This window comes from Ananas comosus, unplaced genomic scaffold (assembly GCF_001540865.1).
Source record: "Ananas comosus cultivar F153 unplaced genomic scaffold, ASM154086v1, whole genome shotgun sequence".
Taxonomy (NCBI): Eukaryota; Viridiplantae; Streptophyta; class Magnoliopsida; order Poales; family Bromeliaceae; genus Ananas; species Ananas comosus.
The window spans coordinates 1-12,743 of NW_017891788.1; the positions used below are offsets into that span (position 1 = coordinate 1).

The following is a 12,743-nucleotide window of genomic DNA, read 5'->3' on the forward strand; positions in this document are numbered from 1 at the left end:
CTGCGCGCAAGTCACAAGTCCTACGTCTCAACGAACCTTAAATCTCCTATGCTTGCTACCTGATGTTAAGATATGTGATCCTAATATCTAAAAGGTAAAAGACAGCCTAGAGGGGGATCCTTGTAACTAGGTGTTAATTGAAATGTAAACGGCAAACAATTCTCGAAATTCTGATTGCAAATTTAAAAGTAAGAATGCTGGAATAATAATATAATAGGACACACCGGAGACTAAGTGGCGAACTTCAACCGGATTAGAAAACCCATGGTGTGGGACGAAATCACACGTAAAGAATAACGTCATCTATAGAAACAAAATTGTAGAGTAGCAATCTCTGATTGTTTTATCAAAATAATAGTCAAGACGAAAATAGCCGAGGTCCGGTTTGTAGAACATCTTTGCCAGTGCCTCTGATCGTTTGAAATCCCCCAACGGATCATCACTGGCAAAGTTCCTGAGGGGAACCGCAAGTCGACTCCACGTAAACACTGGGCCTACCGAAATCCACGGTCTTCACGCAGTGGAGACACGCGTACGTCCGCATCCGAAGAGCTCGTAGAGATTTAACAATTTGTGGTGATTTAAACTCTTTGAAAGCACATATGATATGAGGAGAAATCCAAATCAAAACATCACCAATTTGATCCTTAAAGAAGGTTTGAATCAAAAACTGAAGAATCAAAACGGTGATCTAAAACTTGATATTGAGAAACATGGATCAAAAACTCAAATCAAGCCGTTAGGGTTTCTAAAAGATTATCTCGCTCAACACACGTCATATGGAGATCCTCATATCATATTTATAGGTTTAGAAGACTTCTAGATAGACTAAGATTCTAAAAACTCAATTTTAAAAACAGATGACGGTCTCAAGGTCCGGTCCTCTCGAGGAGACCGGTCCTTGGGGGACCGGTCCTTCAAGGTGAGGTCCGGTCCTTCGCTGCGTAGCTGTGAAAACAAGCGTACGGGGACCGGTCCTCGATTCAGAGACCGGTCCCTCGCTGCGTAACATTGAAAAACCATGTACGAGAACCGGTCCTCACAATCAGAGACCGGTCTCCCAAAACTTCTACGCAGAGAAGCTTGATGGGTCCGGTCCCTCTGATCAAGGACCGGTCCCTGACCCCTGAGAATTTTTGAAAACTTTAGTTTTGACTCTCAAAAATAAAAACCAAGTCTTCTAAACATTTTTCAATACTTCACGAAATTCGCCAACTTATAAAATCCTTAACAATCTCCTCCTTTGGCGATTTCGTGACAAAATACAAAAAGAATTTACAATGCTTATCCCCAAACAAAAATAAGAAGGTTATTGCAATCACCAAACAACAACCTTCTGCATGATCGATCCAATAAAAATAAAATAACAAAATTATATTTTTCTCATCCTAATACAAACTCTATGACTTAGGACACGACATAGAGTCTCGAAGTCTTGAAATACCCTGCAAAACAATCTCCACACACTTCATCAAAATTCGCAATGAATTCAAGTCAAGAGTCCAAAAGCATAGTTACATCCTAAGCAAAGTTCAAGCAAAGTTAGTTCAAGCAAAGTTCATCAAGCACATAAAGCAAATAAAACACATCCTAAGCAAATAAAACACATCCTAATCATCATCATCATCTAAGCATCATAATCCAACATTCTCCCCCTTTTTGTCAAGAAAACGCCAAAACAACCAAAAGAAGGGAACGCCAAATCGGTCCTCAGTCGGAATCAGCACCAGGCGCAGGAAGATCCGCACTACAACACCCCAGTTTGTCAAAGATAGCTCTCATCAGACGACGAAGCTTGCTCACTTGCCGAGTGAGACGCTCCTGCTCTGCAACCATGCGAGCTTGATCCTCAGAAATCCGTCGAAGTTCCCCTGAGATTCGTTCTTGCTCTAGAGATAACCGCTATTGTTCCCGATAAACAGAAGAGACGGACATTTCTTCCTCAGACTCCTCTGCCGAAGGACGAGAAGGACCGGGAGGCGGAGTAGAACGCTGTTGAGATGAACGTTGTGGAGGAGAGCGTTGTGACTGAAGTTGCACAGAAGACTTGATGAATGTAGTTTCACTAATCACACCCAAACTATGTTCATAAGATGAACATCTCGTGTCAACATCAAACATCCTCAAAACCCGCATAATGAGTAATGGATAGGGCAATCTCTCTGACTAACTAGAAGTCTTGATGTCTTTAGCCATGCGACGCCATACCAAAAATGGAACATTAAGGTTGATCTTCCTATCACGAACCACAGTCGGCTTACCCACCAAATACATATAAAGCATGCGATCCCAACGCACCACCTTTGTGTTAGCCAACGGCATTATATTGTAGCAGACCACAAAATTCAAGAAACGATACTTGATCTTCAACTCCTTTGACATCACATAAATCCCGTTTGGTTCAACGTTGGGCAAACATACTCCATTCATAACCAGACCCCAGTCGCGAACCGCATCAAAACTAGCATGCAAGTATTCAACACCATCAGTCCGAGCCTGCATTCCAAGAACAGAAGCAATAGTTTCAGGCGTAATAGTCAACTCGATGCCACGCACAGAGGTCTTAAATATAAACGGTCCACCATCGGAATCCTCCAGATATCCCGCTCTCATATAGAATTCCCGAATTAATTCCAAACAATAGCCAGTTTGTTCGGGAAAGTCGCTAATCTCGTAAAGACCCCCGTTCTCGAACAAAGCTTGAAGACCAGGAACGTGCACAATCAAGTTCTGGACCCCAACGTGGCGCTCACCAATACAATTCTTTGAAGAATACATAGATCGTCTCTTTGGATCAACATTGCCTTCCTGAGTACTGCGGCGAGGTAAATCAGCAGTAGGTTCACGAATGTCAATACCTCCAGTCTTCTTTTTACTACAAGAGTATGTCAATTTTTCAGGTCCTTTGCCTTTGGCCTTGCTCTGCCCTTTCTCCTTTTCTGTAACTACCTTTTCCTTCCCTTTCTTCTTCGTCGACAACACTTCCGGAGAGAGTGCTTCCCAATCCGTCGACTCAGTCTCTGATTCTTCATCAGGAGCATATTCACTCCCGACATCCTCAACTGGCGGCTCGACACGGTGCTGAGTTGAAGTACGCTGACGCTTACCACCTGTAGTACACTAGACTTTAGCAAATGGGGAACTTCGAGTAAGAGGAATGAGGTTCGGAACCTTCCTACATGTTTTAAAGGGTTTAAAGATGTTTACAAATAAGTTTGAAAGTGATTGGAAAGCTAGATGTGAGAAAGTGCCTTGCAATTGCGAAATCTACAATTTTTGCATTGGTATACCGGTACAAGCCTAATGCTGTACCGGTACAGCAAGCAGCAGCAGCAGCAGCTGCGTGGCAGCATGGATATTTTGGTCATTTCACTTCATTTATCCATCCTTATCTCTCCCAGCTCGACCCTGAGGATGCTTATCACCTGTAAGCTTAGGGGAAATAGGGTTTTTAGCTCACCACTTCTTTCTCTCTCTAGAATTTTCTCCCTCGACATAAAAGTCGCCGTTTTGCGCCGGTTCCGCGTCGCGCTCGTTGCTCGCTGATTGGAGAGCTCAAGGGAAGTTGTTGGTACATGGGGAGAAGAAGTTTTGCTGTGTTGCTGTAAGATTACTACCAGGGGAAGCTAAATCCCAGCTCTAGAGAGGTAATCGACTCGATTTCTCTCTAGTTTACGGTTTAGTATTGAATTTGGACGCCTTTTAGTTTTGTTGCTTCCAACTGAGTTAGAAGTTGTTTACAGCAGTAATGAGAGGTTATTTTGATTGTAAATTACCTACTTTTAGCTCAGAGAAAAGTTGTTTTAAAACTTGATGAAGATAAATAGTGAGTTATAACTCTAATTTGAAGCTATATGCGGATTAATAGAGCGAATTGATGCAGTTTGGATTTGTTCCTTCGCAGCAGGTTTTCGAACTACCTGGGGCTGAGTTGGTGACCCGGGAGACTAGTTTGGAAGGTGTTACAACTGAGGGTAAGCTGAAATTTCTGTGAGAAAACTGAATTTACAAGATTCCGACTATATCTACTAGTATCTAGCGATTTTGATGCCGTTTCGACGTTGTTCGCAGCGAGAATGCGATCGACTCTTGGAGTGACTTTAGCTGACTTGTGAGAACTCTTGAAGACTCAACTTGAGGTAATGAACTGAACTAAAACAAGGAATTAAGCTTCCACTTTGTATCTATTAAGAATTTTGCCGAAATTGGAATTGTAAGTGATCGGCTCGGCGCGGTTTTGTTACCTTGTTTTCAGCAGGATTGGGACCTCGTTGGGCTGAGTATTGGGACATCTTGTGACTGAGTTGAGCTTAGTACGAGGTGGGTTTGACCTAACCAGAGCAAGTGGAGCTTCCCTATGTTCTATAGGTGCTATAGACTTAATACCGTTGTATGATTCCGTGATTGTTATAGAACTTGAGATGAGTCACTGGATTATAGTGTTGGTCTATATAATTGAATTGATATCTCTATGAAATAGAGAACACTTATGCACATAAGTCTTTATATACATGTGTACTTAGGGTGAGTGATTAATGGACAAGTTATCATGTTTCTAGAAAATAGAAAAACGTGACATCCTTATGACACATTCTTGACTCTAACGTAGAAAATGACGACGTGCTTATGCTTATGTGTATATTGCCAGATGTAAAGTAGCATTATTCTTGCATGTTTACTGTTTATTAATCTAGTGGATACTAGCTGTTATCAATACTTGTTATATTGAGATTCCGATCTAAGGATCGAGAGCAAGAACAATGTCAATTGGAAAGTGATGAGTGAGACGTATTGAGCTCTAGATTTGCTTGCTGCCATTGTGCTCATTCGCACACGCTTGTGAGGGTCGCTCCCTACAAGCCGGCACTCCGGAGTTGACCTACGCGACAGTTGCTCGCCCGTGCGGGATTGGGTGCCGAAGTGGATTGCCGTGGGGAGTGTATACTACCATGGGGCCATTAGGCGCGGCACAAGCTGGACTACCTTGAGTAGGTCCTAGTAAATGAAAATGAAAGTGAAAATGATAATGATAGTAATGAATGAGTATCAGTTGTAGTGTACAGTAGTACTTACACTTCTATGGGTATGTTTATGTTTATGTTTATGTTTATAGTAGTTGCGATACTTCTATTATTCAGTTGATTCACTACTGCAGAAATCATGTTTACATGTTGAATACATGCCTGTTACTGGTTAGCATTGCATATTTCTATATCATGCACTTATCGCTTTTACTTACTTGCAGTACATCATGAGCCTAGTGGTGTAATTCGCCGAGGCTGGCGGCTTACCCACTGGAAACTATTGTTAATAGTTCTCACGCCCTTTTTATGGTTGTTTTTTCAGAGCCATCTACAGGAGAGGCTAGGGATCGTGGCAAGGGAGTCGCGTCTAGCTAGACTTTGCTAGGAGCGTGCTAGTCGATCACCTTGCTACTCGGGCTACGGCCGAGGGTGATGTCCATTGTATAGAGTGACCACCTTTGTACAGATGTTTTGTGTACCCTGTGTTGTATACGAGTTGTAGATCCAGATGTTATAGTTCTTACTTATTCTCCTTTTGTTGAGATTTTGGATTGTATACTCTTTGTTCTTTTACTGATAGTATATCGACTTGTACATTGCTCTGATATCAGGATAGGACTCTCTCTCTGTTTTATTTCCTATCGATTTGCTTTCTTCGTAGACGCCTTATATACTGCAGGTGTATGGCGGGTCTGTGCACGTACCGGTTATGCTTCCGCTGGTACTCGGGCGTGACAGATTATAGTGGTATCAGAGCCTAGGGTTGAGTCTTAGTAGACCTAGCAAACCTTAGGCTGGTTGGACTATAAGGATAGGCTCGTGAGAGACGATGTCTAGTCGAGGTTGTTGTTAGCGAAAGTGCTTTGATTGGGTACTTATAAACTCCGAATAGTAGGAGTTTGATTGGGATGTGCAAGTACTAACTTTGCAGAGGGTCACGTTGGCGGCCGACAACGTGACATCGGAAGTTAGTACGCGTTACATTTCATTACTTTCGCTTCATTAGCTGGTTTATATCCTCAATGAGGGTTCTGTAGTATAGGGTTTATTGACTTATGTTTGTTTTTGTGCTGCAGCTTAAGATGCCGTTGACTCGTTCGCAAGCCGCCGGGGCAGCTGAGGCGGCAGATGCAGAGGAAGTGGGGACTTCTGCTACTTCGGGATCTAGTGGGATCCATGAGTTGCAGGATCAGCTCGCGAAACTGACAGATTTGGTTGCTCTGCAGGCTGCGGCCGCGCGACAGTAGATGGATGCAGCGCGTCGGCAAGAGGACAGGATGAAGAGGTTAGAGGATTTACTACTGCAACAGACGACTGACAGAGGGATTCCGGATCCTATACCTACAGTATCGGGCAGGGATGCGACAGTGAGAGCACAGTCATCTGTACTTGACACGCCCCCAGTAGCTCCGAGGGCAGAGACCCGACAGGAGACAGTAGTACCACCACCAGTATCTGTAGCAGCATCAGGGACAGTGTTACCAGAGATGGTGGGGGCTGAAGAACGAGAGCGGATGATGGAACAATTGAATGAATTCCGTCGTTGCACCCCCCGTATTTTTGATGGGGAGAAAGCAGATCACTGGGTGGTCGAGAAATGGTTAATGCACATGGAGAAGCTATTCTATGATACATTCGTCGAGGAGCGATATCGAGTTTGGTTTGCGACGCACCACCTTGATGGCGAGGCTTACAGGTGGTGGGTGGACATTCGTGAGGATCCCCGTACTGATCTGTCCGCTATTACGTGGAACAGATTCAAGGAATTGTTGTTGACTACTTACTTTCCTCAGAGTGTAAAGAGACAGATGGAAAGGGATTTGAGAAACCTGAGGCAGGGGGACAGGACAGTAGCAGAGTACGAGCGAGAGTTCTCTTGATTACTGCACTGCGTTCCTTTTGTAGTTCGAGATGATGAGGACAAGGCTCGTATCTTTGAGGTGGGTTTGCGACCTTCGATTTTCAGATTGGTCCAGGCGTCAAACCTCTCTACTTACCGGGATGTAGTGAACCGGGCCCTGATCGTTGAGAAAGGGGCGGAGATTATGAAAGAAAGAGACGTTGTGGATAGAAACAAGGGAAAGAGGCCAACAGCAGAGAGCAGTGGTCAGCAACCTTTCAGGAGACCACCGAAATATCCGAGGGGCCAGCCGGGCCAGTCGAGAGGCCGAGGTTCTTCATCACCCCGTGGAGCACCCGAGCGCCGTCGACAGCCACGTTGTGTCATTTGTGGTGGGCCTCACTTTCTACCACAGTGTCCACAACGTGGGGGCAGGTGCTTTCTTTGTGGTCAGGAGGGCCACTTTCGCTCAGAGTGCCCGAGAGGTTCTTTGCCTGCACCCTCGTCAGCTTCTGCACCTGCATCTTCAGCTCCGAGCCAGGGGACCCCATCAGCACCCTCGCAGTACAGACGACCACCGGGACAGCGGCAGTCAGAGAGTTCACAGCAGGGTTCGAGTTGGCGGATGTATGCCGCCCAGACCGAGGGCGCCGCAGCAGCACAGGAGGTCGTAGCAGGTATAATTATGCTTTATGATATTCGTGTTCGTGCATTATTTGATGCTGGTGCTTCGCATTCTTTTATTGATCGGCAGTTCGCCGAGTTGCATAGCATTCCTTTAGCACCTACTATGCGTCTAGGACGAGTGATTGTACCTGACCATACCCTAGATGTTCGTGAGTTTTGCCCTCGCTGCCCTGTTCGGGTAGGCGACTGGATTATGCCAGTGGATCTTTTGGCACTACACAAACTGGGGGAGTTTGATGTAGTATTGGGTATGGATTGGTTGACTCAGTACTATGCCACTATTGATTGCACGAACAGAACGGTGACCTTTAGGGAACCGGGTCAGCAAGAGTTTGTTTATAAGGAGTGTCAGAGTTCATTGTTCGCAATGACTATTAGCTCTTCGCGAGCACGACAGTTAATTCGGAGAGGCTGTGTAGCCTATTTGGCTAGCATTTCTGTGAGTGACGGAGGGGCCGTCAAGATTGACGATATTCCAGTTGTGCGAGAGTTTGGGGATGTGTTTCCAGCTGAGTTGCCGGTATGCCACCTGATAGAGAAGTTGAATTTGTGATTGATCTTGTCCCTGGGACAACTCCTATCTCGAAAGCACCCTATAGGATGGCACCCGCTGAGTTGAAAGAGCTGAAGGCACAGTTGCAGGATTTATTGGATAAGGGTTTCATTCGACCGAGTGTATCTCCTTGGGGAGCACCGGTGTTATTTGTCAAGAAGAAAGATGGATCTCTTCGGTTGTGCGTGGATTACCGAGAAATCAACAAAGTCACAATCAAGAATAAATATCCATTGCCCAGAATTGATGACTTATTCGATCAGCTGCAAGGATCGAAAGTATACTCTAAGATTGATTTGCAATCAGGTTATCATCAGCTTAAGATCAAGCCTGAAGAAGTCTCCAAGACTGCTTTTAGGACACGGTATGGGCATTATGAATTTACAGTCATGCCGTTTGGATTGACTAATGCCCAAGCAGCCTTTATGGATTTAATGAACCGTGTCTTTAAACCCTATCTGGATAGGTTTGTGGTTGTGTTCATTGATGATATCTTGATATATTCTCGAAGTGACAAGGAGCATGAAGACCATTTGAGAGTAGTGTTACAAGTATTTCGAGAAAAGAAACTATTTGCCAAGCTAAAGAAATGCGAATTTTGGCTTCAAGAAGTGGCATTTCTGGGCCATGTGATTTCAGAAACTGGGATAGCTGTGGACCCAAAGAAGATTGAAGCAATTAAGGATTGGCCTAGACCGACCAGTGTCACTGAAATTCGGAGTTTCCTTGGATTGGCAGGATACTACCGAAGATTTGTAGAAGGATTTGCGAAGATGTCCACTCCTCTCACTCGACTCACACATAAAGGAGCTAAATTTCTGTGGAATGAAGCTTGTGAAAGAAGCTTTCAGGAGTTGAAGGAACGGTTGACGACCGCCCCGATTTTAGCACTGCCTGTCACTGGAGCGTATTATGTGATTTACAGTGATGCGTCGCTGAATGGATTAGGGTGTGTTCTAATGCAGAACGGCAGAGTAATTGCTTATGCATCTCGTCAATTGAAAGATTATGAGAAGAACTACCCTACACATGATCTTGAGTTAGCCGCTGTAGTATTTGCTTTAAAGCTTTGGCGCCACTACCTCTACGGCGAGCGTTGTGAAGTCTATACTGATCATAAAAGCTTAAAGTATCTATTTACGCAGAAAGAATTAAACTTGAGACAACGTAGATGGTTGGAGTTGCTCAAGGACTATGATTTGACTATCCTTTATCATCCAGGAAAAGCTAATGTCGTAGCAGATGCTTTAAGTCGAAAATCGACGGAAAATTTGGCGATGTCAATAACTATGCAACCCCTATTGGTAAAGGAAATGGAGCAATTGAATTTGGAAGTAGTAACTCCAGATACGCCTTGGAGACTTATGACGTTGGTAGTACAACCTACCCTGATCGATCGAATTAAAGAAAAGCAAACTCAAGACGAGTTCCTGCAAAAGATTCGAGCAAAAATCATTGCTGACCCTGTTAGTGATTTTCGAGTGGATGATCAGGGATTGTTAAAATTCGATGATAGAATTTGTGTGCCTACCAATCCAGATATTAAAGAAGAGATTCTATCAGAAGCACATCGGGCACCGTATACTTTACACCCTGGGAGCACGAAAATGTATAAAGATCTAAAGTCAACTTACTGGTGGCCTGGAATGAAAAAGGAAGTTGCTGATTTTGTGGCCAGATGCTTAACCTGTCAGCAGGTTAAGGCTGAACATCGACTTCCTGCAGGAAAACTACAGAGTTTACCCATACCAGTGTGGAAGTGGGAAAGGATCACTATGGATTTTATTGTTGGATTACCTCGTTCACAAGCAGGCCATGATGCAATCTGGGTAATTGTGGATAGATTAACCAAATCTGCCCACTTTATCCCAATTCATACAGTTTGGTCAGGGGAGAAACTCGCACAAGTGTATCTGGATGAAATTGTGCGATTACATGGAGTACCAACCTCTATTGTTTCTGATCGAGATACCCGATTTGTTTCACATTTCTGGAGGAGTTTACAGGAAGCTTTGGGTACTCGATTGGATGTTAGTACTGCTTTCCACCCCCAGAGTGATGGGCAGTCTGAGCGTACCATCCAGACCCTTGAAGATATGTTGAGGGCCTGTGTGATTGATTACCAGAGTAGTTGGCCACAGTTCTTACCTATGGCAGAATTCGCGTATAACAATAGTTATCACGCAAGTATTCAGATGGCACCTTTTGAAGCCCTATATTGTAGAAAGTGCAGATCACCACTTCATTGGAGTGAAGTGGGCGAGAGATTGATTTTGGGTCCAGATATATTACAAGAGGCTGAAGCTAAAGTTAGACTTGCGCGAGAACGTCTACTAACAACCGAAAGTCGACAAAAGAGTTATGCAGATAAACGTCGGCGAGAACTGGAATTTCAGGTGGGCGATCATGTATTTCTGAAAGTATCACCGACAAAGGGAGTTAAGAGATTTGGTATTCGAGGAAAGTTAAGTCCCCGATTCATTGGACCCTACGAGGTGTTGGAGCGGATAGGCCCCGTAGCATATCGGCTTGCTTTGCCGCCGAGTCTATCAGGAGTACACAATGTGTTTCATATATCAACACTACGAAAGTATATTTTTGATCCAACCCACATACTAGAAAGTATTCCAGTGGATTTACAAGAAGATTTGAGCTTTGAGGAGCATCCAGTGAGAATACTAGCTCGAGAGGTGAAACAACTTTGAAATCGTGAAATCCCTTATGTAAAAGTGCTTTGGAACAGTCATGATGAACGCGAAGCAACTTGGGAATTGGAAAGTGTAATGCAAGAACACTATCCTCACCTATTCTGAAGACAATTTGAGGTAACTATTTTCGTTTCGCGGACGAAACTCCTTTTTAGGAGGGGTGACTGTAGTACACTAGACTTTAGCAAATGGGGAACTTCGAGTAAGAGGAATGAGGTTCGGAACCTTCCTACATGTTTTAAAGGGTTTAAAGATGTTTACAAATAAGTTTGAAAGTGATTGGAAAGCTAGAAGTGAGAAAGTGCCTTGCAATTGCGAAATCTGCAATTTTTGCATTGGTGTACCGGTACAAGCCTAATGCTGTACCGGTACAGCAAGCAGCAGCAGCTGCAGCTGCGTGGCAGCATGGATATTTTGGTCATTTCACTTCATTTACCCATCCTTATCTCTCCCAGCTCGACCCTGAGGATGCTTATCACCTGTAAGCTTAGGGGAAATAGGGTTTTTAGCTCACCACTTCTTTCTCTCTCTAGAATTTTCTCCCTCGACATAAAAGTCGCCGTTTTGCGCCGGTTCCGCGTCGCGCTCGTTGCTCGCTGATTGGAGAGCTCAAGGGAAGTTGTTGGTACGTGGGGAGAAGAAGTTTTGCTGTGTTGCTGTAAGATTACTACCAGGGGAAGCTAAATCCCAGCTCTAGAGAGGTAATCGACTCGATTTCTCTCTAGTTTACGGTTTAGTATTGAATTTGGACGCCTTTTAGTTTTGTTGCTTCCAACTGAGTTAGAAGTTGTTTACAGCAGTAATGAGAGGTTATTTTGATTGTAAATTACCTACTTTTAGCTCAGAGAAAAGTTGTTTTAAAACTTGATGAAGATAAATAGTGAGTTATAACTCTAATTTGAAGCTATATGCGGATTAATAGAGCGAATTGATGCAGTTTGGATTTGTTCCTTCGCAGCAGGTTTTCGAACTACCTGGGGCTGAGTTGGTGACCCGAGAGACTAGTTTGGAAGGTGTTACAACTGAGGGTAAGCTGAAATTTCTGTGAGAAAACTGAATTTACAAGATTCCGACTATATCTACTAGTATCTAGCGATTTTGATGCCGTTTCAACGTTGTTCGCAGCGAGAGTGCGATCGACTCTTGGAGTGACTTTAGCTGACTTGTGAGAACTCTTGAAGACTCAACATGAGGTAATGAACTGAACTAAAACAAGGAATTAAGCTTCTACTTTGTATCTATTAAGAATTTTGCCGAAATTGGAATTGTAAGTAATCGGCTCGGCGCGGTTTTGTTACCTTGTTTTCAGCAGGATTGGGACCTCGTTGGGCTGAGTATTGGGACATCTTGTGACTGAGTTGAGCTTAGTACGAGGTGGGTTTGACCTAACCAGAGCAAGTGGAGCTTCCCTATGTTCTATATGTGCTATAGACTTAATACCGTTGTATGATTCCGTGATTGTTATAGAACTTGAGATGAGTCACTGGATTATAGTGTTGGTCTATATAATTGAATTGATATCTCTATGAAATAGAGAACACTTATGCACATAAGTCTTTATATACATGTGTACTTAGGGTGAGTGATTAATGGACAAGTTATCATGTTTCTAGAAAATAGAAAAACGTGACATCCTTATGACACATTCTTGACTCTAACGTAGAGAATGACGACGTGCTTATGCTTATGTGTATATTGCCAGATGTAAAGTAGCATTATTCTTGCATGTTTACTGTTTATTAATCTAGTGGATACTAGCTGTTATCAATACTTGTTATATTGAGATTCCGATCTAAGGATCGAGAGCAAGAACAATGTTAATTGGAAAGTGATGAGTGAGACGTATTGAGCTCTAGATTTGCTTGCTGCCATTGTGCTCATTCGCACACGCTTGTGAGGGTCGCTCCCTACAAGCCGGCACTCCGGAGTTG

General features: G+C 43.7%; 2 long non-coding RNA genes across 2 annotated transcripts; both read left to right on the plus strand.

The window, feature by feature from the left end:
- Positions 1-3,567: 3,567 nt before the first annotated feature.
- LOC109705148 lies at positions 3,568-5,377 on the plus strand. The gene is made up of 5 exons (XR_002214642.1): positions 3,568-3,647; positions 3,908-3,974; positions 4,072-4,139; positions 4,259-4,320; positions 5,347-5,377. It is a non-coding gene; the product is annotated as an uncharacterized LOC109705148 (long non-coding RNA).
- Positions 5,378-11,386: 6,009 nt separating this feature from the next.
- LOC109705149 lies at positions 11,387-12,006 on the plus strand. Its single transcript, XR_002214643.1, has 3 exons — positions 11,387-11,513; positions 11,774-11,840; positions 11,938-12,006. It is a non-coding gene; the product is annotated as an uncharacterized LOC109705149 (long non-coding RNA).
- The last annotated feature ends 737 nt before the right edge of the window (positions 12,007-12,743 follow it).